Genomic DNA, 24,958 nt, shown 5'->3' with positions numbered 1-24,958 from the left:
ATTTGGAGGCAAATGTCTGGAGAGCTCATCAGAATTTGAAAGGATGGTGAGACAGATCCGCTCTGGTGCACGGAAGCCGGTGACAGGCTTTGAAGCTGTTTGGCTAAAACTGACACGAGTTCCTGTTAGAAACTTTCTGTGAAAACATTTGCAACCTAAACCACTTGTACTTGTTAGAGTTCCATTCTTTCGCGGGATGGAGTCTAGACACCCGTGAGGTCCTTCTGGGTCTGGCTGGGAGCTTCCTTCTCAGGGCTGGTTGGAGGACCCGGGGAGATAGGTGGTTCTTCAGGGCTTTTGAGAACATCCGCTGACCCCCCGCTGTCCCACATCCTACTTCCATATAATGAAGGTGACTCTGGGTAGGGGGCCTTGGGCGTGATGTGGCTCTCATTTTCCCTGTCCGTGATAATGTTCCAATCGCGCAGAAATGCTCCGTACTATTACTTATTTATATGCGTTCAGATTGCACTGACTTCTGAAATAATTATTTTTTCCTCTACAATTTTATGTAAAATATGGAAATAGCAACTTAATGGAGTATGCAAAATAAGAAAATTGAGACGCAAACTGCTTCATCCATTCTGTATGGTGAAAGTGCTAACTAATGGGGTCTTGTGATAGGTAATATTACTTCATTAAAAAGTAGTGATAATAACAGCTGAGAAACGACGCAGTGCTGACTTGAAGAGCAGTGTCTAGATTTCTGTCACTGAGAGGACAGGGCCCCTGTCCAACTCGGTGTCCCTGTCTGGGAAAGCTGAGCCCTGAGGTCAACGTCAACTTATCAGTCACACCCACGAAGTGACATGAAGGCCAGGGAAAGAGAACAGAGGTGCAGTAACTCAAGTCAGGTGCTGATCAGTTCTTAGGTCACAGAGAGGACCCAGGTCCTCCTAAGGAAACCGATCAGCATCTCCCCCAGGTGCCCTGGAGGCCGGCTCTCTCCCAGGCCTCACCCGCTCTAAAATATGATGCCACAAGTTCTGAGACTAATCCGATTTCCCTGTTTCAATGTGCAGTATCTCTCATCACCTCCTGTCTTTAAAACAAGTGTGAAAGGTGCCTTTGTGCCCATCACCTAAAAGTGAAACTCAACAACTATCTCTGAAGCTGCCTGTTGGACAGTATTTCATTTCATAGCAGTGTGCTCTGAACACCGTGTGCCGTGGTTCTGCGACGAGGGTTTCTCTAGGCTGTGCGCACTCAGGAGTAACACAGCCGCATCCTAGACCTGAGCCTCTTGACCTTCACTAGGGCCCCTCACCGCTCTGACATTGGCGAGCCGCCGCGAACTCATCCAGGAGAATGCAGGAGCCCCTGGGCTCTGTGTCCTGGCGCGGTTCTCAGTATTGTGAGATTTCAGCGTTTTTGCCAGGCTGATGCATGTCAGTGCTGCTTCATTGCGGTCTCTGGCTACCACTGAGGGAACACATCTCTTGGTAGTTATTCCGGCTTTTTCATCTTCATAAATGTTATTAGCATTAGCATGACAGGTTGTCATATACACAATCCCCTTGTATGTTTTATTAGAAATACTTTTCATTTGTACATTAATTGGGAGAAAACAACAATTGGGGAAGGAAATCCCTGTGTCTAATGGAGTTTTTTTCAACCATAAACATAATATATCGCTCCTTTTACTTAGAACTTTTTAATTGCTTTCAGTCATTTAAAATTTGTCCATAAGATCCTGTACATCTTATGTAAGATTTATTTCTAGGAACGCTATGTTTTATGTTGCTATTGTAAATTATACCTTTTAAAAAATTAAATTTTCTGAGCTCCTTGGTGGTACATAGACATACAGTTGATTTTTAGTATATTGTATCAATGCATTGCTGAATGCTTTAATTGTTTTTAAAAAGCGTCAGTATAGATTCACTTGGGTTTTCTATAGACAATCATTTAAAAAATTTTTAATGGTTATTTATTATTTTTGAGTTGGGGGGAGAGGGAAGAGAGAGGGAGATACAGAATCCAAAGCAGGCTCCAAGCTCTGAGCTGTCAGCACAGAGCCCGACACAGGGCTCCAACTCACGAACCGCAAGATCATGACTTGAGCTGAAGTCAGACGCTTAACCAACTGAGCCACCCAGGCGCCCCTAGACAGTCACATTTTTGGTGGTAATCAAGTTTTCTTTCTCCTTTGGTCTGTAACAAATAAGAATGTGTTCAGTTCTGACTGACTGAAACAGCAGCTTTGAAAAGATCTTTTCCTTTTTTCCCCATGTAACAAAGTACAGAGCCAAGCAGTTACAGGGCATGGCATCTGTGGTTTCCTCAGCTTTTGCCTCCACATCCTAAGGTGTCTGTCACAGCTCCAGCCTTTGTGGTCCCCCGCCAGCCTCAGGAGAGAGGGAAGGGAAGAGAGGAGGCTGGACTGGCACACAGAGAAGAAAACAAAGCTTCAGGGATTCCACCATTTCCAGAAGCCCTTCCTGCATCCAGTCTTGTGCCTCAATGGCCAGAACTATCAAACAGCCACCCTAGCTGCAAGAGAGCCTGGGATGTAGTTTTGCATCTAAAGGCATCGCGAGTGAAACCAGGGTTCTATGAGTGAGGAAGAAGGAACGTTTAGGGGTTAGCTCTTCTGTCAAAAAAACAGTTTTCTCTTTGTCTACCATCTTGATAAACAGTTCAACTGTTCATATGATAAAAATCTTATTTTCATTTTCTTTGGGCCATACTCTTAGGAATTTCTCTTGTTACTACTGAAGAATCCGCAGTTAAGCACACTGATTCTCATTCATTTATAATCTGCCATTAGCTCTCTGTCCTTTAGACCTTATGTTTTTCTTTGACGTCCTACGGTTTCCCTACCATATGTGTCGGTGTATCTTTGGTGCTAGTTTTCCTTAACTCTGGTAATTGGTACAGTTCTATGTAAATTTTTCAAATATCCCCTGTTTTTCAGATAAGAACATGGTAGTTTCAAGCTCTAGGCAAAGATTTGCCCAAATTCACATCACTAGGGATTGATGTACTCAAAAGTTTGAATTCAGGTCTTGTATGCTATTTTTCCTTGTTTCCAATTAGTAAATGAAAGACTCTGTATAAGATAAGTTGATATTAAAAAGAAAGCACTAAAACAAATTTGGGATAAAGAAAACCAGAGGAAGGCACATGTACACGGGAACGCAAGAGGTAGGAGGAAGAAATGGAAAGGATTGGGAAGAAGAATTTAAATTCCCCAGGACAGAGCTTTTAACTTCTCTACACTTTAGCCTAAGAAAATATCAAATGGAATTGCCCTGCATTTGCCCAGCCCTCTTGTTTATGACCCTCAAACTGAGTGTGAAATTATGCCTTCGTTGTTCCTTCTCCTGTGTTTTTTTCCAAGTATAGAAATAAATGGCAGAATGAAATAATTTCATAGCACTGACTGACAGAGACTTCGAATCTAACCCAAGTGAAGTATTTTTGAAAGAAAAAAATTAAGAGAAAACCATTTGAAAAGATTTTTCACCTGGTAATAATGCAGTTTCAGTGAGAAATGCCCTTAATTCTCACCTCATTATGACTCAGAGTGGTTTCGAACCCTAAGTTAGGATTGCGAGTCTGGCGCAGGAGAGAGGTTTCTGCCAGAGATGGAAGTTGGGGAGTTGTTAGCATATAGGTCCTGCTGTGAGCCAGAGCCACTAACTCCTGAAGTGTTTTACATTTTTAGGTGCCTTTGTTATTAGTCATTGCTTTTCTAGTCCAGCGCTTTAAAAAGGCACTCTGAAACTGGGAAGGCAGTATTTCCTGTCTGATTCAAGGACAGTATCTTTCATATCTTATTCTTTGATAACCAGCAACCTACTTTGAATTGAAGATATTGTTAAAATTTTTACATAAAACACGTGCATTAGAGATCAAACATATAAGGACAGCTTTTTTTTTTCCTTCAGTCTCCCTCCCCTCCCCCCCCAGGAAGCTGTGAGTGAAAGTTTTCCACTCCCAAACTATTTTCTCAAGTTCACAAATAGGTGAAATGACTGTATTTCATCACATTTAAGATGGCATCGATTGTAAGATGCATTATTATTTTAAGTTCACTATTAAAAAAATACTAATTACAATTGCAGAGGTGAGGGGGAAATGTACATGTCAGAACTGATAAAATATGGCAGATCAAACAGCATAGAACTTAATTATCAGATTATATGCATAGACCAGGTTTCTTTATATAATCTGTTTAATTTATTGACTTCTATGAAGTCAGCTAGGATTCTGGTAAGGATTGTGTTGATTCAGCAGATCAGTTTGAGAAGTAAATCCATTTTATAATATTAAGTCTTCCAGTCCATGAACCTAGGGTATTTTCATTTAGGTCTTTAATTTCTTTCAACAAACTCTTGCTGTTTTCATACTGCAAGTTTTATACTTATTTTGTTAAATTTATTACTAATAATGATGGTAATTATTTCAGTTATTTCATTTCAGTAATAGTAATTTCATTTTTGGATTGTTCAGTACAAGTTATAGAAATACAGTTGATTCTTGTGTCAGTTGAACTTGTATCATGTAACCTTGCTGAACTCATTTATTACTACTAATGCTATTTTAGTGGATTTCTTAGGATTTTCTATCTACAAGATCATGTCCTCTATAAATAGAGGTAATTATACTTCTTTTCTAATTTGATTTCTATTATTTCTTGCCAAATTGTTTCAGCTAGAACCAACAGTACAATATTCATTATTCAAATAATATTGAAATATGTAAAAGTGGGCATCCTTGTCCTGTTCTTGATCTTAGGTGGAAAGTATTCAGTCTTTCACCACACATATGATGCCAGTTGGGTTTTTATAGATGTCTTATATCAGATTGAGAAAATTTTATCTGTTCATAGTTTGTTTTTATCATGAAATCATGTGGACTGTGCTTTTGTAAATCTTGTCTATTGGGATGATTTTGTAATTTTGGGGGGGGTTAATTCTATTGATATAATATATTACATTAATTGGATTATGGATGTTAAACCAAACTTGCATCCTTGCAATCAGTCTCACTGTGTCATGGTGTATAAATCTTTTTATGTGTTGCTGGATGCAGTCTTCTTTTTTGTTGAGGATTTTTGCATCCTTAAGCTAAAATACATTGTTTTATGGATTTTTTTTCCTTGTGATGTCTTTGACTGATTTTGGTATCAGGATAATACTTATATCTACTTTTTTTTTTCATTTTGCCATTTATCTTCTTTTTCATTATTCAAGTACATTTTTCTCTTCTTTTTAAAAAAAATTTAAATCAAGTTCGTTAATGGATAGTATAATAATGATTTCAGGAATAGAATTTAGTGATTTATCACTTAAATTTAACATCCAGTGCTTATCCCAACAAGTGTCCCCTTTAATGCCTCTTGCCCATTTAGCCCATCCCCTTGCCCACAACCCCTCCAGCAACCTCTGTTTGTTCTCTATATTTAGAGTCTCTTATGTTTTTCTCCCTCCCTGTTTTCACCATATTTTTGCTTCCCTTCCCTTATGTTCATCTATTTTGTATCTTAAATTCCACATAGGAGTGAAGTCATACGAAATTTGTCTTTCTGTGACGGACTTATTTTGCTTAGCATAATACACTCTAGTTCCATCTACATTGTTGCAGATGGCAAGATTTCATTCTTTTTGATCACTGAGTAATATTCCATTGTAGGTATATACCGCATCTTCCTTATCCATTCACTAGTTGAGGAACATTTGGGCTCTTTCCATGCTTTGGCTATTGTCAGTCGTGCTGCTGTAAACACTGGGGTGCATGTGTCCCTTCAAAACAGCACTCCTGTATCCTTTGGATAAATACCTAGTAGTGCAATTGCTGGATTGTAGGGTAGTCCTAGTTTTACTTTTTGGGGGAGCCTCCATACTGTTTTCTAGAGTGGCTGCACCAGTTTGCATTCCCACCAGCAGCGCAAAAGAGATCCTCTTTCTCTGCATCCTCACCAACATCTGTTGTTGCTTGAGTTGTTAATTTCAGCCATTCTGACAGGTGAGGTGGTATCCCATTGTGGTTTTAATTTGTATTTCCATCATGATGAGTGATGTTGAGCATTTTTTCATTTGTCAGCCATCTGGATGTCTTCTTTAGAAAAGTGCCTATTCGTGTCTTTTGCCCATTCCTTCACTAGATTGTTTTTTGGATTTGACTTTGGTAAGTTCTTTATAGATTTTGGGTACTAACCCTTTATCTGATATGTAATTGGCAGGTATCTTCTCCCATTCCATTGGTTGCCTTTTAGTTTTGCAGATTGTTTCCTTCGCCATGCAGAAAATTTTTATCTTGATGAAGTCCCAATAGTTCATTTTTGCTTCTGTTTCCCTTGCCTCTGGAGACACATCAAGTAAGAAGTTGTTGAGGCCAGGGTCAGAGAGGTTGTTGCCTGTTTTCTTCTCGAGACTTTTGATGGCTTCCTGTTTTACATTTAGGCCTTTCATCCATTTTGAGTTTCTTTTGGGTATGGTGTAAGAAAGTGGTCCAGGTTCATTCTTCTGCACTGACATCTACTCTTAAAATCTAGGCACTCAAGAGGGAAACACTAGGGAAGTCCATCAAGGCAACAAAGGCAAGACAAAAGTAGGTCTAACAGGCAGGAGATTTGGGGAGGATATAGCATAGAGGGGATTCTGGTTGCAGGAGATACATGGTGTATGTTCTGATCCTTTGTTCTCTTTTATTTGTGTGCTCACTACCACAAAGAGGGGAGGGTGGAGAGAAGGAGACCTATAGGGCCATCTGGTTTCTAATAATAAACAACAGTAGCTGGCTGGCCCTTCCTTAGAAGGAATCAGCCAGCCACTGAACATTGAGGCAAGCACAACTTTATGGGGAAAAAGTTGCATTTACATGAAAATTTATATATATATATAAAGTTCTTTTAAAAAACACCTATCTCTGTAGTAGAGGCTAAAGTCTGGGATTGTGATGCCTTCTGCTTTTGGTTTTCTTTTTCAACATTTCTTTGGCTATTCAGGGTCTTTTGTGGTTCCATACAAATGTTTGGATAGTTTGTTCTAGCTCTGAGAAGAATGCCAGTGCAGTTTTGATTGGGATTGCATTGAATGTGTAGATTGCTTTAGTTAATATTGACATTTTAACAATATTTGCTCTTCCAGTCCATGAGCATGGAATGTTTTTCCATGTATTTGTGTCTACTTCAATTTCCTTCCTAAGTTTTCTATAGTTTGCAGCATATAGATCTTTTACCTCTTTGGTGAGGTTTATTTCTAGGTATTTTATGATTCTTGGTGCAGCTGTAAATGGGATCTATTTCTTGATTTCTCTTTCTGTTGCTTCATTATTGGTGTGTAGAAATGCAACTGAGGAGGGCACTTGCTGGGATGAGCACTGGGTGTTGTATGTAAGTGACAAATCATGGGAATCTACCCTCAAACCAAGAGCACACTGTATATGCTGTGTGTTAGCCAACTGGACAATAAATTATATTCTTTTTAAAAAATAATAAAATAAAAATAAACAAAAATCATTTATCTCTACACATGGATAGGAGAAATCTTTCCCCCTTCTGCGTTCATTGAGCCATCGATGACTTTCAATCTCTGTGCCTTTCATGATTAATTTAGAAAAGTCATTAATGTTTTCATAGCCTATTTTTATTTATAAATGGAAAGTGCCAGCTATAAATTCCAGTATTGATTTTTCTTCATTAATAATTTTCCACTAAGAATCTTTACAAACCTCAGAAATAAAAAAGTTCTTTAACAAATTTATATAATACACATGTGTGACACAGGGGTGAAAGATTTATTTTTCATAATGGCCATACCTACAATATTACATTTATATTATTTATATAATTTAGGAAAATACCTGCAAATAAATATTTTCACAAAGGTTTTTCAAGGAGGCTGTACATTTCTATTTATAGAGTACTGAATATTTCCAAGTATTTGGTAAAACTTTAATATAACAGCACATACCACTTTCATGGCTCTAGGCCTCGCTGAGCAATGTATTATACTTTGGGACTACATTATGGAAATAGCAGAATATTACTTTCTTTACTAATAGAACATATTAAAAAAGAAATCTTGTTGATACTATGTCTTGATTTTTGTTTTAATGCATTCTTTATAGGAAGTACCAGCAAATGGCAATTTCTATGATGTATGTGCTGGACTGTATGAATACTGTCTCCTTTATTTAGCTTATGGAATAATTATTGTCCCTTAATGTCAAGATGATAGTATCATAACAATGTCATTGGTTGTTGAGACCTGTGATTTTGTGAAATAACTAAGATCTGAAAATGACTTCCACAAACCACGCAGCTTCCTGGAGACAGAGCTGACCTACCACCCAGGTGTTTTGGCTTCTGGTGCAGAGCTTTCTCCTCCTGATCTCCTTCACTACTCGCACTGCAGGAAATTTTGATGCTTGATAATGGATCTAAATACACATAAAGATAGATAAATCTAAAACGTGTAATGTTTGATAGGTTAACAAATAACCGTGTTTGTTAAATTTTTCATGATGTAGGTTTCCAGGTGTATCCATTTCAAATTGCTACTGTAACAAATTATTACCACAAACTAGTGGCCTAAAGTAGTGCATTCCATTCATTATCTTCTAGTAGTGGAGACGGGAATCCTCCATGGGTCTTACCAAATGAAAATCAAGGTGTTGACAGCTGCCTTCCTCCTGGAGGCTCAAGTGGAAAATCCTTTCTTACCACGTCCCACTTCTGGAGGCTGCCTACATCTCTTGGCCCATGATTCCTTCCACCATTTACAGGGCTAGCAGCATCTCCTCACCAAATCTCTTTCTGCCCTCCACTTCCATTGTTGTATCTCTTCAACTCTGAGTGTACCACTTCCTGCTTTTAAGGAATTTGTGATGACACTGGGACCAGCTGGATAATCTGGAATAGTCCATCTCAAGTTTTTTATTTAATCACATCGTGCAAAACTCCTCTTGCCATATAATTCATTTATTCACAGGTTCCAGGGCTTGCAGTGTGGACATTTGTGGGGGGAGATATTATTCAGCCTCCCATATCAGGTCTGTAATCAGTGAATTAAATAATTTTCTGAAATAATACTTACTGAATACAGTTTTTAGATCATTGAATCTTTACAGTTACTCTGAAAATTAATGTATGAGGACTGTTAATATTGCTGTTGAGAAGCTGAATTTCAGTGCTGTCTTTCATCTGACCTCAGATAACTTATGATAAAGACTCAAGATAAAGTAGGGGCACCTGGGTGGCTCTGTTGGTTAAGCGTCCGACTTCAGCTCAGGTCATGATCTCACGGCTCGTGGGTTCGAGCCCCACGTCGGGCTCTGTGCTGACAGCTAGCTCAGAGCCTGGAGCCTGTCTTAAGATTCTGTGTCTCCCTCTCTCTCTGACCCTCCCCTGCTCATGCTGTCTCTCACTCTCTCTCAAAAGATAAATAAAACATTAAAAAAGAATTTTAAAAAAAAAGACTCAAGATAACGTAAAAACAAAGCAAACTGTGTGAGCATGATTTATTTGGTGTCCACAAAGGAGAACAAGGGCAAAGTTTCTATCCATCTGGTTTCTCTTCTCTAAGGGTTGAAGTCAGGTTTCACCAAGTGTATATTCTGACCCCTGAGAACCCTGAAGGGAGTCAGGTTTGCACAGGCCAGAGCCGGAGCTCTTTGCAGCCATGGGGTTGTAAGCAGTCTCTTATTAGACATATTCCTGTTTTCTGTCCTTTTTAGATTTCTTAACTATTTTTAGCCTTTGAAGCTGTACTTACATGAGAATCACTCCATCAAAAACAGGCAGCAATCTGATATGTGATTAAGATGGTAAGAAAGCAAAAGGCAGAAAGTTTGACTTTTGCTTATATTGCTTACGTCACCACATATTAGTCTCAGAGCCTTCAAGGTCATTAAAGATCAAGCAGGCGTTTATTAATTAATTAACTGAGCACACATATACCATCAAATTACTGGCTTATTTATGCTGCCATCACTGTTACCACTACCCCTTCTCTCTCTCTCACGCACGCACGCGTGCGCACACACACAACACACACACACCTATGCCATGTGCACATTCTTGTACTGTGAGATATGACAAGTCTGTTTTCTTAGTATGTACCTAGATTTGATCAGTCTGGGCATATAGACCACACAACTGCAACTTTCGACAAGTTCTAAATATTAGCACCGAGGAAACGCTGCACAAAATGACAATCATGGGAAACTCTAGGACCCAGCTTTCATGAAGAAGACAGAGTTAACGGTGTTGCTAATGAGCAGTAGATATTATATCTCTGGAGAGAACAATACAAAGAGAGGAGCAAGATTATCATTTAGACTATTTCACTGAGAAGGATTTTCAAGTATTCTACTTGTAAGCAAACATTACATTTTCAAGACGCTTAAGACCAGTAACATATGGCCTACCACCAACTTGCATTAGATACATACTTCATTAGCTCAGCTCTAATTCTCTTTTCTGTGTTGTAGGATTTGAACCAGACATGAATGATTTTTCTTCTCGTAAGGCCTTGCCCTTTTGTGATTCTGCTGAGAGCACAAGGAACCAACAATAATTTACTGTATGCCATAATCATCCTGTTTTGTTTTGAGAAAACTCCCTACAACCTGACAACACACATTTATTATGGTTGGTTCTAGGCATTTAAATATGAAAACAATTAACGTGCATTTGTAGGCAATATGACAAATGGGAATTTGTGAGCAGGCCAATTTTTCACTGACCTGCATTCAAGAACACTATTATAACTCAGGCTCGCCTCCCAAGTTTTTAAATGAGTTGATTTCCTGATATTTATGTGGGCAGTTGACAGATGAGAATGACTTCCATGTAAGCTCTAGAGTCCCTTTCTATTTCCCTCCTCCGGGTTGCACTTTTGTGCTGATTCAGAGTGTCCTCGAGGCATTCAACCATCCAGCTAATATACGGAGACAAGAAAGCAATAACGTGTGGTCATTACATGAATTGTAGAGAAAGAATCAAGGGGTGCAGGTGAATAAACTTTTACTATAGGAATAGCCCACAGAGTATAATTTTCTACCGGCTCCAAATAATCAAACTTTTGCATTGTGAATGCAGAGTATGGTCCTCATTTTAGAGATGAGGAAACTGAGTTACAGGATGTTAAATGAATTGTCCAAGCTCATATTTCCTAACTTAGTCCTCTGTACATGGAGGATGGATCCATCACTGATGATTTACATATCTATTTTTTAAAAGCATTGGACATAATGAAGTAGCCTACCTCAGAATCCTATCTCTAAATGAAAGTAGAATTTTCCATGAGATTGGGTGGCATCAGAGACAACAGAGATAGAAATTAACACCTTAGCAATGAAAATCATGTTGCGAGCCACCACTCTCCCAAGATACTCCTTCCCCCTCTGTAAGACAGGTCTTAGAGTAGAAGCCACATGGCTTTGGCGAGGTGGATAATTCAGGTGTAACTTACGCTCCCTGTGATTTCTGATTTCTGGGGTGATTATAAGCCGAATGTCAGTCACCATGGTTCTCAAGATACTTGTAATAAAGATTCAATGGGGGAAAAAGATATCTTTAGCATTCACAAAGAGGATAAATGGTTAAAACAGAATTTTTGAGTGTCTGAAGATTCAAGGATGAAAAAGAACCGTGATAAAAAGGGCAGGATGGCTTGGTTGCAGGAGGTTTAGACGGCATGCAGGTTTCTCAGCAGCAAGCTGCCACTTTGTCCTTCAGATTGCTTGGAGGCCAAACTATGAAAAAGCAGAAAATATTCGGAAAATATTAGACTTAAATTAAAAGAAGGGGAGATCAAACTGGGGAAATGTCCAGTATGCAGACTAAAATATAAAATAGGAGCATCCCACGTAAAAGAGCCTTTCTGTAATACTGTGTACCCCAAATAAAGTTCGTAGTGAAGAAATATTTGGGCTTGGGGGGCAGAGCTGTAGTTCAAGGGAAACTCAAGATGCAATTTACAAAGAGAGGAGGCAAGTTCTCAAGCTTAATTATGCATCAGAAAACTACCCCGTCGTTTTTGCTCTCCCACAGAAGAGAATAGAACTGAACTAGCAAGAGAGGGTAGCAGTCCTCTGGCGTTGAGATGGAAAAATAGCCAAAAAGGGACTAATCAGTGCTTGACAAAACTCCTTGACAAAGTAAGTCCCTGGAGGTTATCGTAGAACATGTAAGTTACCTTCTTTCTGTACAGCTTGTACCTTGAGTTTCCCTTGAAATGTAGCAGAAAAATTCATGCAGCTGTTTACTTGGGTTAAAAATGAGAGGAAAGAAGACCGTAGGGTTCAGATCCTGGACTGGGAGGGAGTCCATCCCAAATTTAGGGTCCATCCCTATGGACTCTTCATCTGTACGAAGAGTGTGAGTGGGTGATGTCAAGGCTCTCTTCTGTTTGAACACCGGCTGCTGAAGCCACAGAGAAACAGAGGAGTCCAGGTTATAAATGGCAACAGTCTTAGTTTTTCCAAGAGACTTCCTTCTCCTCTGTTCCCTATGGGCTGGCAACTAAAGGAAGCAGTCACAGGACCAGACTTGGGGGGTGTTTGTGCACTGTGCAAGGCGCTGACGTAGCACGTGCAGACCCACCTCTCAGAGGTTTCCTGTGATGTGGGTCACCGTGTGGAGGTGCTTTGAACATGATGGAGGGAGACGTCCTGTGGCATCACTGCAGTTCATCGTCTCCAGCTGACAGTTCGCACTCCTCAGAAGTTCACAGTGAAGCCAGGAAGAATGGGGAGTAATCACTACCCCTCACTTACACTGAGGCAGGGTTGAAGCTCTGGCTGTAGTCAATGAAACACTCTTTGACACTGATTCATAAGTCGTGATGCCGCCGCCCGCAGCCCTGCACCAGCGTCACACTTTGGCAGCCTCCTCAGTTTAATTGCAAGGTTTCCCTTTGGACAGATATCATTGGCCTTCTGCACTCATCTATTTTCTGAACCCATTTAATTGCAAATTAACAACTTCTCTCTCAACTACCTATCCCTAAATCTGGTGTTCCTTCTGTGTGTTATGTATACATGGGTGTGTGTTAAAGAACGTGCTTACAGCAAAATTATCCAAGCAAGAAGGCTTTCTGTTTTTTCTTTTTTTTTTTAACCAGCTACAACTGATAACCAACTTTAGTTTTTACCCATTTAAAAAGTATTTATTTGCAAGATACATCAGTGGCAGTTTAAATGTGACACGCAAGTAAGAAAAATACAAACTGACACCTGTGGTGTTTTCAGATGACCTGTATCCCGCCAGAGGCTGCTGTTGTATAGATAAGGATAAAGAAGTCTTTATTTCCTACTGCTTTGCCTGGTACATGCTAATTACTATGTGAATTACATCACTAAGGTTCGCCCCTCAGGGGAGGATTGGACCGGTATGGTACTAACACGGGGAAATCTGGTTTGTGTGTGGAGGACAGGTGCATGAGGTGGTGATGCTGGCTTTGTTCTCGTCCGGTTCAGCTGCCATTCTGGTGCAAATATGAGCGCCGCTCCCACCCACCTCTCTATCAGGTTCTCTTCTCTTGAAAGCGAGTGACTTTGAACGAAGCCGTCTCAGTGTCTTTCGGTCTCCAGCATTGTCCCTCTTCATTCTCAGTAGCAGTATTGTATTGCTTTGTCCTTTCCTCCTGAATGCCTGCAAACAGCATTCGAGGTCCAAAGCACATGCCTTTTCTACCACAAGACACGCCCCCCCTTCCTGCAGTGTTCCCTGAGTGTGTTCTCTGACATCTTCCCCTCCCTCCCACTCATCTTACTCATCTTCAAGGGCCACTTCAAATCTTGTCCTTGATGAAGATTTCCTAACAGCATCTGTTTTTTCTTTCCTCTGAATTCCTCAAGTGTACTGCGCAGCCCTAAGGTATATTCACCTGAGAGCATCATCCTTTGTGCAGATTTCTCATTCCCTTTACTAGAATGCATTCGCCTCAGAGATTTGGTGCTTGTTACCTGCATGGCCTCCTGGGAGGGTAGAATAGCGCCTTGCATGTCTTATGTCATTAGCAACCTTGTTTAAATTAGCACATGCATTTTCTCCATGTGAATTCTGTAAGAGTCAATTGTACTACAGTGAAAGATGTTGAAGCAAGAGTTCTTTATCACAAACCTTTGAAACAATTAGGATAATAAAGGATAAGTTGAATTTTAATGGTGAAAATAACCGTAAACTCTGCCAGAAGTTGATGAGGTTTAAAGTGATGTGGGGCTCAAACCCATGAACCATGAGATCATGACCTGAGCCAAAATCAAGAGTCAGACACTCAACCGACTGAGGCACCCAGGTGCCCCACCACAGACCCTTTTTGAGTGTAAGTGAGTATGTGTTGAAAGAGGTGCCTACCTAGGAATGGTCCACAGAAGCCTGAATGTAGAAATCTCGCCTCATGTGGGAGATTTGGAGTTTTAAAGCAACTCGCTGTTCCCCTAGGTGATTTTTTTCTTTTTCTTTTTTTTTATGTTTTATTTCTGAGAAAGAGAGCACGAGCAGGGGAGGGTCAGAGAGAGAGGGAGATACAGAATCTGAAACAGTCTCCAGGCTCTAAGCTAGGTGTCTGCGCAGAGCCCAACGCAGGCTCGAACCCACGAACCATGAGATCATGACCTGAGCCAAAGTCGGACGCTTAACCATCTGAGCCTCCCAGGCGCCTTCCACCAGGTGATTTCTCTTGCCCATTTCTTAACTGCTCTGAGCATGAGGCAAGGTCTAAAACATTTCATTTTCTTCATTCCCTTAGAAATGTTGAAAATCATATAAAACTATAATTTGAAGACAAGTATCATTATAAAGACAAAGGCAACTGAAATTGGTTCTCTCATTGTGTGTCTATTCATGAAACTTACAAGATTTGCTTTGCAAAAAGAGGAAAACCAGAGAACTCTCTACTGTGTCCTACGGGGCACAGCCCTACGATAGTCTCTAACTGTAAAAAAATGCATTGGTGTTTGGTCCAACTCTTTTGTATCTTTATTTTATTTGCTTAACTAGATTGTATACTTTTTTTTTTTAATGTTTTATTTATTTCTAGGAGAGAGAGAGAGAGACAGCGTGAGCAGGGGAGGGTCAGAGAGAGAGGGAGTCACAGACTGAAACAGGCTCCAGGCTCTCAGCTGGCAGTCAGCACAGAGCCCGACGCGGGGCTCGAACCCACGAACCGCGAGATCATGACCTAAGCGAAAGTCGGACGCTTAACCGACTAAGCCACCCAGGCGCCCCTGTATACTTCTTTATACAATAGTTTATGGGCCCTTTAGGTTTTGTTTCCATCGTATTTAGTAAAATCCTTAACACTAGGTATTTAAATGACTTGATTAATAATAAGACTCCTGATCAGAGTCACTCCGTCTTTTTCATATTCAGACCTTACACATTTCTCTAGCATTGTCACTGTAAGTAACTAATGAAGTGGTTACCTAGCCTTGGAAACAACCCTATATCTATACAGGCTGGGTAAGAAATACTGGGTTCTGTGTGTGTAGGGTGGGGGGGAGGCAATGAAAGAATAGTGAGCAAGGCAGGAAGAAGAAAGGATTGTACAAGTTATCTGAGAAAGAGCTGCCATTTAGAGAGGGAATAATGAATAGGATCATGTGAAAAAGAGAGTGAAATTGTTGGATTTTACTGAAGGAATAACTTGGTCACTCTTGAGAATGCAAAATAGCAGCAGCACAGTAGGGACAGAAGCCAGATTTCTGTTTCCTTAAGCTGATGGAAAAGGGGTGTGTGTGGAAAGCACAATGGCAGCAGCAGATATGGTAAGCTTCTTAAAAGAAGTTTATCAGTGATTCGAGAACAACTATAGGTGTGGAGTTTTGTTATCAAAGAGGCCTTTCTGTCCAAGGTACAGAAACCTATGTTGAAAATCAGAGGAGCCAAGAAAGTGCAGAGATCCGGGGAGATTGGGGGAGGAGGAGGTGGGGACAGTGTGGAGAAGACAGGTGACCCCTCTGGGGAGGCTGGAGGGTAGAATCCAGAGTAGAGGGAGGAGGTTTCTCCACCTTCCACATCAGAAACAAAGATCCCAGGGAGAGGTGTGGAGTTAGGAGTGAAGGCGGAGACACTTGGGGCACTCCTCGGAAGGGGCATGAATCTTTACCGCCAAGAATTACTTCTGAGTTAATATCTGACGACAGCAAGGACTAATTGCTGAGGGTTCCTCAGGTCCAATTTCTTCTCTGGAACCCCTCAGGGGAACAGCGGACAAGGTGGATGAGGGCCAGTAACCATGCACTTGTGACCTAGGGCCGCAGCTCTCAAGTCCCCGTCAGTTGTAAACTGTAATCTGTAACTAGGTATAAGTACTAATGATTTTGATTGATTTTTAAAAATTCACTAAAGCAGGTTAAAGGTCACTCTTCAAATATTGTCCCTTACCGGTGATGCAGTGTGTTGCCTTGGGTCGAGCGGGCAGCTGTGGATGAGGGCTAGGGCGGCTGTGCGTACTCACACCACCATCTCTGGGTGCCTCATGCTGTGTGCAAGGCCTTCACTGATTTACTGTTAATTCCTATGGCCATCACGGATTAGCTGGAGTGTCAAGTTCAAATTTTAAAATTAGCTCTGTTTCTTGTTTAACTTTCCCATAAATATATATTTTTTAATGAAGAAGGTAGGAATAGAAGAAAATGCAGGGGCCTGGGTGGCTCAGTTTATTAAGCATCTGACTCTTGATTTCAGCTCAGGTCATGATCTCACGGTTCCTGGGGTCCAGCCCTACATTAGACTCTGTGCTGGGCGGTGCAGAGCCTGTTTGGGGTCTTGTCTCCCTCCTTTCTCTCTGCCCCTCCCCCACTCACACATGCACACTCTTTCTCAAAATAAATAAATAAACTTTAAAAAAAAATAATAAGAAAATGCTACCAGTGCCTCTGTAACTTTATTGTACTTGACCTGAACAACCTGAAAACTCCGTGTGGGTGGGGTCAACACTCTCATGTCTGTCCATAGAGCCACACACATATAAGACAAGTTTGTTACCTAGAGGTCAACTGATATATTTCACATTAAGAACATGCCTCTCTCCATTTTGTCTGCTCCAGAGTCCCCTTCTGTCTGTCAGCTGTCCCTAACTGATGTGATCACAACCCAGAGCTTTAAATATGTGCAAATGCCATCACTTCTCAAATGTAGACCTTCACCCCGACCTTTGGTGACTTGCACTCCTATTTAGACTAACCTAACCTCGCTCTTGTCCCAGCTGCGTGTCCTGCTCCAGGATCTGGTCTGGTTCCTGCCCTCATGGTTCTTGTCTTCGGTGCTTTGTACTTGCCCTTCCCTCTTCCTGGAATACTGTTCCCTGCACCTTCCACTGGACCTCCCACATGGCAGAATTCGGGTCTCTTCCTGGGTGTTACTCCTTCATGGAGATGGATTCCTAATAAGCAAGTGGAAATGAGCATCCCCTCCCTCTCCGGCAAAGCACTCCGGCGCTCACCCTGTGTTATTTCTTCAGTGCAGTCGTCCCTGTTTGATCCCATCTCATTAAGTTATTACTGTCTGTCTTCCCCTCACAAAAGCTGAGCTTCACGAGAGCAGAGTCTATCGCCTGTCCAATTCTCTACTATACCTTGAACACCGAGCAGGTTCCTGCACAGAGTAAGNGGGGGGGGGGGCTGGGTCAGATGGCAAATGCTAACGTGAGAGAGATCGGGAAAGAAGGCTTAGCCTAAGGCTCGGCCTCCTGTTCCAACTGCAGCATTAACGGAAGGCTCAGCTGGGCTTACTTCTCCCAGGAAGGGTTAGGAACAGTGGACACCACAGCCAAGCAGGAGGCTGACGCGGAGCTGGCTACAGTGGTGCGGCCAGAGGACTATGTCAGACCGCAAAAAGACGGGAAGGAAGGAAGTCAGGAACAACCAGCCCATGGAGGAGCTAGAGCCCCAACAGCAAGCCCAGACTTTAGTGCACTTTCAGCCTCTCCCAGGAATGTGACCTTTAACCAGTCAATCTGGAATTTCCTGATCAGCTCTCCGGAGATAATCTGCATGATAGACTGCCCCCTTCCCCCAAAGGGAGGGAATCTTGCCTGAAATAATCCGCTCTCAGTTAACAACTTCCTTTTCCTCCCCCTTCTGCCTATAAAAGCCTTCAGTTTGCTTATTCCTCCAGCTCCTCCCTACTTGTTGAGTGGGATGCTCCCCGATTCCTGAATCCTTGAATAAAGCCAATTAGATTTTTAAATGTACACAGTTGAACTTTGTTTTTTAACCACATAGAGGATGTAGTAAAGGCAGTTTTGAGGAGGGAATCAAAGAGAATACCTGAGGTGAATCTAAAATGACACTTTTTGCCAAGAGAGATTTCCTTTCTGTCCAACTAAATAAGATAACGCTGTGAGAGCTCCCTCAAAACAAAAATGTAAGGACTGTCCATCACTGTGACCCTCCAGCTCTGCTGTGTCCGACGTTTGCCAGCTCTGTGGTGTCCACCACTAGATGATAGGCATTCAGTCCACAGTGAACACCAAATCATTTTTGGTTCTTTATTGTGAGTCACCCATGGTTCAAGGCCAGGGGCCTACAGTGAGACATTTATTGATGCCCTGAATGCCACAGCTTCATTTTCTGAACCCCACCTTATTTCCTGGGCTTCTACAAAGCAGCAATTGCCTTTTGAAGATTTATACCCCCAACTAGATGTGATCTTTCATTTCCCTGAAGCTTCAAAGCACTTTGCAAGTCTCTTTAAGGCACCCACAGCCTTGGATGGTAGTATTGGCATAACCACCTTCCCCCCTTTCCCTAACTAGATCGTAAATTCCTTAAAGGCAGAAACTGGGTCCTATCATTCTTGTACCCTGTAAGACACAGTCTACATGCCTTGGACATTGACGAATCAGTGTAAAGCTCGAAAGGAAGAGACGATGGGTTTGAGTACCCGTTCTGCTGCGTTGTTAGGTATATGACCCAGTGATTCACTTCTCTAAGCCTCCATTTTCTCATTCTGAACCTGTAATAGTGATAGAGAAAATAACAATGTCCTAGAACTGTCAAAAGGATTAAATGAGATAGAGTACGTAGAGTGCTTGGCACAGAGTATAATAAGTAATGGATATTATCATGGTGATAATTTTTATGGGGACCCAAAATATCAATCTCAAGAGAACCCAAGAGTGGCCTGACTTAAGACTCTCTGTGATTCTGATATCAATGACATTCTAAAATATTGACTGTTATAGAGCCAATAATATAGAATACCAAAAATTTAGCAGTGAATACAGACCTGTATCCTTAATTAAGAAAAAAGTTAACAGTGGAAAATCACTTCTGAGTCTTATAAATAGGAAATTGGATTTCCTAATGGGTAATTTAAAATACTTGGGGAGCATAAATACACCTGGAGCACTCAAGCTATAAGTTGGTGACTCAGAGAACAGGGGCACGGAATCCTGAAATAAGCAACAGCAAATGGCCACTTAAGCTCTTAAAGAGCAAATTGCGGAAAATAAATTAATTCATTTAAATATGCATGAATCTCCTGAGTGGTGGAATATGCTGAAATGGTGCTGAGTGATTTCCTTTGTTGTGTGTGTTCTGAAGTATTAATAATGCCTTGCACTTGGTGCCTCGTATCTTTGGTTAGAATCTTGTGCCTTTTAAAGCAATTTAGATGATATAACCAGAAATTGCAGTCCAAGTACAGGTTGGTCTCATTGATTTGGAAAAGTGGACAGCGGGTTCATCAAAGGATAGGTGGATCCCAGAGGAAATGGAAAGGGATTCGGATTAAAACGTTAGAAAAGAGCTTTGGGGAGGCTGACCTAAATTTGCAGAAACTTTGAGAAGTTTGAAACTCATCACCCTTTCTCCTGAAACACAGGCCAGGATTTAATCAGCCTCTCTGATACTGTGTGACAGAGCAGTTTGGGCCCCAAGAATCAGCGTATGCCATTGTAGACTATAGTGAGTATTTAGAATCTGATCAGAATTATCACTCAGTTATTTCCAGCGCTTACCAGATCCTTTCATTTTCATTACGGGAGCCAAAGACACAAAAATCCTGGCCCTTCATGTCCTTGCTACTTAAAAATTCTACAGTCACGTAATCAAATACGTAAAGGAGAGGGGTGAGGAAGAGGAGGCAGAGACATCAAAAGCAGAAGCAAATTATCAGCTAAACGACTATAATATTCAAGGAATGTTCTTTTCTGATTTTTGAAAGGTGAGGGTTTTAAGGAAATTACTGTTTGCTCTGCATCCCCCGATTGTTAGGGCGCTTTCTCTTATGGCGCTGCTTCATTTTTGATGCCAAAGCAGGGAAGGGGAACTTGGCAGCAGAGTGGGGGCTGGAGCTGAGGACACGCGAGCAATGGGGTGGATGAAGCTTAGGAAAGGATTTGGCAGCCCTGCCTGAAGAACAAAAATAATCAAAAGAATTGCCAAGAACCATAAAACCAGGAGAGTAGGGATATGAAATACATCAACTTGATTTTCCCAATGTGGAGAAATATTAAATCTATTCTAAGTGTTATGATGTCCATGTATTTTTGTGAATTTCTGTATTACAGTAATTTATATTTTGCCATAGGGCTATGAATAGGATCAAGTCAGATCAAGTTTTTGTTACAGCTTATTTTTTTAAGTTGGGAAAAACATACTTTTCCACACAGTTTAAATAATTTGTAACTTACTTATAAGTGTGTGTGTGTATATATGTATCCCTATTGCTGAATATTTCCTTTGATGCCAAAGGCTCATCATTTATATGCTAATTTGTTCTCTTGGGAAGCTATGATATGTCACAATTACAAATAATCTTTGAAGAGAAATCTTTTGTAGCAACTATAAAATGAAACAGCTCATTCCAGAAAGATGGTGCAGCATCCTCAAGAGTGTGTGATGATAGGTCAGAAGGTACTGGTGTAGCTCATGTATGCCGTAGAGGTGGTGGAAATGAGAGATGTACTAGAAGTGTCCATGGGGTCACATCCCAATGGGGCTCACAAGCTGTAAGAGGAAGGTTGGATTTCTCTGTAGGCAGTGGGGAGAGATTTTAAATAGAGGAGGGACGTGATCACATTTGTGTTTAATGAAGATGATTCTAGAATCATTCTATGAATTGGATTAGAGAAAGACACAGTAAATGATTTTTTTTCTTTTTAAAAATCAGCCCATATATGAAACTAGAACCTTAGGTCATTTATTCAAATAAGCACTTAAAGAAGCATTTCTCACTTATTCTAACGGGGTAAGATCTATTGAGTGACATTTTTAAAAAGTGACGGCTACATTAGATATATGATCTTTTCATTATGTATCATTAACCGTTACAATTCCAAGTTCAGCTTCCATGTCTGCTTATGAAAGAGGGTATTCTCTTCTTCAGGCCTATAATTTGTGGGATGACTTGGTTCTTTCCAACAAAAACAAGACTGGAAGTGTCTGTTATCCTTGTGAAATGTGACAAATCTCTATTTGTGTCATTTATTCTGTTGTTCTCTCCTGACCAGATGACCTACCAGTTTTTTGTTTAAAACAAGTTGCTACAATTTAGAGAACCTGATGTACTATAGATGAAGTTCTGTAGATGTTAGAAAATCAACACATTTCCATACTTACAACCACACACGCGCTGCCTGCTGCTGTTTATAGAAAGATAATACTTACAGGTGGAATTCAGATGTTACCTACAGAGCCGTACTTATGTAGGTACTAACTGTTCATGGATATTTCATCAAGAGCATATGCCTTATAATAAATTAAAAGCAGACACGTTAAGAACTTTTGGTATGAAATACTGTTCTATCACCATTATTTTTCTAGTGATTAACTTGCCTTTCTAATAGCTCTGTGAGATGTTTTTCTAATCAGTGCACATGAGCTGTCATCAAAACTAGAATTCCTAATTCTGAGCCAAAACAGTTGGAGACCAACCAAATCAGGACCTTTAATAAGGTTTATGGGGGGAGAGCTATCAATCATTCATTCCCTCTCCTAGCTCTGTATACATTATTGAACATTTTTGTCAGTTTTTCTACTAAAAAAGCCTTTAAGAAATTTAAATAGTATACCTATTAGCATGTAGTATTATCTAATCAAAATCTGATTTGTGAGGGTGAATCAGCTAACATATTCATAATTTTAATCGTGTTAACAGCTCTAAAATTGGCTGACAATTGCCTTAGAATTAGAGGTTCTAATTTGTACATTGATAATGTGTTTCCAATCACCAGCCAGTGTAATAACAATAATAAATTATACTTCTGTCTTCATTTGAGATCATGATGGACAGCTGAACTAGATATTCCCACCGGAGCTGGATATCAAACTTTTTTCCCTGAATATTACAAACTTCCGAGGTGTATGAAGAAGCAGGGCCACATTCAGCCTGTGCTGGTCAAGCCTCCCACGTTCTCAGTGGCTTTAATTCACTGGAGGTCTGTGACCAGAAGGAGCAGCCTCCTCCGTGTCCTCATCTCTGTCGGCAGTTTCCAGGGCACAGCCTTGTACACGACTGAGAGCCAGAAGCTTGGGCACACAGCTCTACCCATATATATAGTAGGCATCCACCAAACAATGCCAGTCAGAGCGGCCTCAGAGAAGGAAAGTCCATATGCCTGTGCGATATGTTTTAAAGCTGCAAAATAAGGGTAAAGTATGTTAACAGAGGGATGTTGAAACATTTTATTAAATCGCAAAACCCTTTGCTTAACCAAAATTTTACCTAGAACCTTAAACCCTAATAGTAGATGAACAACTATTTTGTTTGAAGTATAATACTAGTGCCACCACGGATAGTGACTTAAAACATACACTTGTTTGTTTTTTTTCTTTGAAATCACTGATATGAGTTCATAACATCGTACATATATTTCTAACTTTGGTTATGCCCTCTGCTTTATTTTGTCTGCAAAAACTAATAGCTAATGAATTCCAAGTGAATACCAACTGCTTCCTTACGTGTCAGAAACCCATCAGAAAATCATTATTATGTCAAATGATACACTGACCTGATAGTAAAGTTGGAGGCTTCTTTGAAATAAACTTCCCAGCTGGTCACCCAAGCCTGAGACACAGGGAAAAAGAGTAATGCCATTGCTTTGACAGTTTATTTGTCGATTTTCTGATCCAGACTGTTACCCTGCTGGGATTTTGTGAGCCCTCAGGTCCTTGTTTGATTCCCTTCAATACCTCAACCTCTAGATAATTGAAAAATAAAACCCTTGTGCTCCGCCGGAGGAATTGTGGGTCAGCACTGATGGATTATATCCTTTCTTTGTCTTTTTGTCCAGAGAGCTATTCTACCTTCTCATCATTCTAGCATCCTCACTGCTTCTGGATCTGAGGCATCTGACTCTGTATTATTCTTCACTCTTTATTTCTGTCACTGAGGTTCAATTCAGTTCCAGATGGACAGGAAGGATGAGAGGCTGCTTGAAGCAACCAGCTCCAAGGAAGGGAGGGAAAAAAAAAAAAAAAGATGTGAACACCTCATCTCTCTGCTGTCAGCTCCTTAAAGTAGTAACCAGCTCAGACAAAGGGCAGGAGAGATGGCCCACCTCAGCGGGCATAGGTGAGTGAGAATTCATTAGCCACAAGAGTCGGGCGAGGCCTCTTCTTCAGTGCAAAGAATAAATAGCTCAAAAGGTGAAGCCCACAGGGCAGCTGTGTCTCTTTAGCAGTCTAATGGAAGGAAGAATTTTCTTCCTGGAGAAACGTTATCTTGACACTCAAATGGCCAGGATGATTAACTGCCCGACTTGCCATCCCTCCTGTGTGTTTCAGGATTTACCTGTAAGGGAATGGCCAGTGTACTGCAACATGCTTACTGAATGTCTGGTCAACTGTGACTTGTTTTCTAGCTTTGTAGTTGAGCCAGGAAATACCAGTATCATTCAAGCATATGGGAAAAGAGAGCGTAGTTTGAACTATTTCGCCCCTCTTTCTCCAGTTACGTTACATTAGCCATTAGTGACCCCCGAGAAAAGATTAATCAGTCAGTCAGTCCATGTGAAATAAAATAAAAGTCTGGGTTTCAGGAACAGGAGCCTTGATCTTTCTCTTTTAAATGCTTTAGCTGATTGACAGCGGCTCCTTGCTCCAGACCAAGATGATGGGCGCCTTTCCTCACATTCGGGAATGACTGTTCTAGGTGCCTCCGGCTTTGACTCTTTGTCCTCTACCTTTAGCAGACACTAAATCTACGTCCCTGCAGAAAATGACTTAACTTCCTGGGCTGGGAAGTAAAATTCAGCTGCCATTAGAAGTATTCTTCAGGTTGAGTCAGCCCCAGCATCCACAGGAATGATTTATTATGAATCACTTTATCAGTGAATCATTTGTCCACTTCAAGAACAGACATTATAGGAACCTGGCAACAAACTAAAATGGATAGAGCGAGATAAATAGAATGATTTCAGCAGTTCAGCCTTTGTGGGGCCTAATACTTAGTGAGAACGGTTTAATTACATTACAAATTAGAGTTGTGTCCTGCCATTGCAAAGGGATTTCTCCTTTTGGAGCGAATGTGGGTTTCAGAGCACCCAATCTGATCCCTTGCCATGTGGGGCAGGTTAGCCAGGCTTGTGAGCCTGGCGTCATGGTTGGACCTGCAGTGCCATCTACAGGTCAGATCGAATAATGTACATTCCATGGGTGCACTTGAGATGTTTCCAGTTAGCTGTGTACAGACGGTAAGACTTTGTTGCTACATTAATAAAAGGTCATATGTTTGCAAAACGCTGTGATTGTACTTAATTTCCTATTAGTTAAACTCCTAAGGGAATGGAGTGTTGGGTTTCATTTTTTTTATTTGATTCACGAAGAGCCCATTTGTTTCAGAAGTCCGTCTGATCATCTTTGTATGAGGTAGTATTTAACTTTCTGGTTACTTTGCATGATTGTATTGGACTTAATATTAGTTTCATGATTTATTTATTTATGGTGTCCACTGCTTACACCTGTCGCTCCCTGCCAGAACATAATCACTTTGAGAGATTTTTAATCTATTTTATTCGCTGATTTTTCTTAAGAGCCTAGAATGATGCTT

The 24,958-nt window shown here is 40.8% G+C and overlaps 1 protein-coding gene across 4 annotated transcripts in view; it reads left to right on the top strand.

Annotated features, from left to right (window-relative positions):
- The window catches only part of TPK1 (thiamin pyrophosphokinase 1), a 329,289-nt gene that overhangs the window by 238,428 nt on the left and 65,903 nt on the right, over window positions 1–24,958 (top strand). The gene's annotated exons all lie outside the window — the stretch shown is intronic.

This window comes from Crocuta crocuta, unplaced genomic scaffold (genome assembly GCF_008692635.1).
Source record: "Crocuta crocuta isolate KB4526 unplaced genomic scaffold, BGI_CrCroc_1.0 scaffold128, whole genome shotgun sequence".
NCBI lineage: Eukaryota > Metazoa > Chordata > Mammalia > Carnivora > Hyaenidae > Crocuta > Crocuta crocuta.
Note: the sequence above shows the minus strand (reverse complement) of the source record. Positions and strands in the feature narration are given on the sequence as shown.